The sequence below is a fragment of the Limulus polyphemus genome, unplaced genomic scaffold (assembly GCF_000517525.1).
Source record: "Limulus polyphemus unplaced genomic scaffold, Limulus_polyphemus-2.1.2 Scaffold7883, whole genome shotgun sequence".
Lineage (NCBI taxonomy): Eukaryota > Metazoa > Arthropoda > Merostomata > Xiphosura > Limulidae > Limulus > Limulus polyphemus.
In genome coordinates, this window is record NW_013673493.1 from 33225 (window position 1) to 35336 (window position 2112).

Here is a 2112-nt window from a genome sequence, read left to right on the forward strand (position 1 = left end):
CAAGCAGTGTGCTGTTGCTAGTGGTAGGGCAAATAGGATTTTAGGTTGTATCAACAGAAATATTGAATAAAGAGGTTATAATTTCATTGTATAGGTCACTGGTTAGGCCACATTAGAAATATTATATTCAGTCTTGGGCTTCTTACCTTAGGAATGACATTGAATTGTTGGAAAGGGTTACTAGAATGGTGCCTGGGATGGAGTGGTTGTAATTTATTGTGGGCTGTAATCTCTCAAATTGTTTTCTCTTGAAGAAAAGAAGAGTTAGAGGGGGGATCTGATTGAGGTATTTAAGATTGTAAAGGGAACTGATAGTGTTAATGCATCATCTTTTTTTCATATTTAACAGTGATAATAGTAGGACTATGGGACACAGATATAAATCTTGAGAGGGTAGGAGTCATCATCAGCTAAGACAGTTTAATTTTTCTAGCAGAGTGATTGGCCTTTAGAATGGGTTGGCTTAGGATGCTGTGGAGATAGTAAATTTAAGAGAGTTTAAGAAAATGCTTGATAAGTATATGAATGATAAGGGTTGAGTTTAAGATTTTTTCTTATTATTTTAATTTAGTTTAGAAGTTCGAACAGCCGAGATGGACCAATAGGTCCCACGTTGTCCCAAAACATTACGTTATTTTATATTGTAAATTCCGTCTTTTTTTCTTTTTTGTTGTTTGTTTGTTTTTTCACGCGAACTTTATTTTAGTGATTATCGTGTTCACACACAAACTCTAATAATAGGGATGTTTAATATTATTTTAACTGGGTTCTACGTGTAGTATAACCTATTCCATATTTAATCTGGTGTCTTGTTTTGTTTCTAGAGCTTTTATAAAGTCGATAAAACATACACTCAACAACAAATAATACTTTATAAAGCATAGCATACTTCTTTTCAAATGACTAAATAGGAGATTAAGTAAGGGCAAAAACAAAAGGTGCTTTTATCATGAAGAGCCTCCCAGTGGCACTGCGGACTTACAACGCTAGAAACCGGGTTTTGATACCCGTGGTGGGCAGAACATAGATAGCCCATTGTGTAGCTTTGTGCATAGCTACAAACAAACAATTATCATGAAAAATATGGTAAAAACTTCAAATAGAAATTCTAAGCACCGCCCATAGATTGAAATCTGCATATTTAAAGCACTTAAAAAAATAGAGATCCAACTGAAATTTGTAACCAAAATATCATTATTTCCAGTAAAAAAAAAAATTCTCTGGAGGTGCCGGGGATCGAACCCGGGGCCTTTCACATGCAAAGCGAACGCTCTACCACGGAGCTACACCCCCTACTCATGAGATGTTTTAACTTTAATAAATGAAAATAAATGTACTCTCAACACTCATTAAATTTCATCTTAGTGCAAGGTAGCCAGTTAGGTCGTATATCAGTAGCTGTTGTTCTTCTAGTCACGTGTCATCGTTTTGTTCACAAGGACAGATTGAAAATGCGGAAATTCACCATGGCTGATGAAAAATATTGGTCGAGGAGAAGTTTGGTTTGTTTTGAATTTCGCGCAAAGCTACACGAGGGCTATCTGTTCTACCAACGAATAGTGGGATTGACCATCACATTATAACGCTCCCACGGCTGAAAGAGCGAGCATGTTTGGTGGGATGGGGATTCGAACCCACGACCCTCAAATTGCGAGTCAAACACCCTAACCACCTGGCCATGCTGAGCCATCACAGAGAGGGCTTCATAACGACCCTCAAATTGCGAGTCAAACATCCTAACCACCTGGCCATGCTGAGGGCTTCATATCATTTCCGACCTCAACGCCACTTCTTCCTATCCACTGTAAATTCTTCATGGACTTAGATAAACACAATAGAACAAATAACAAAATTTTCATTCACAAAAGAAAATGTTACACAGGACTGTACCGTGTGATACCACCCCCCTAGTTAATATTGAATATTTTTGAAATTCCTGTACTTTCTGCTTTGTTTTTAAGCATAAGGTTACACGGTGGACTGTCTGTGCTGTGCTCCCCACGGGTATTGAAATCCATTTTTTTAACATTTTAAGTCTGCTGACTTACCACTGAGCCAGTGAGGGAGGAACTGTATTTTCTTTCAGTTGAGCTTGGAAGCAGAAAGTCGCTC

General features: G+C 37.7%; 1 non-coding gene across 1 annotated transcript; it reads right to left on the bottom strand.

The window, feature by feature from the left end:
- Nucleotides 1-1221: 1221 nt before the first annotated feature.
- Trnaa-ugc lies at nt 1222-1293 on the bottom strand. The gene has a single exon. It is a non-coding gene; the product is annotated as a tRNA-Ala (tRNA).
- Between the last annotated feature and the right edge of the window lie 819 nt (nt 1294-2112).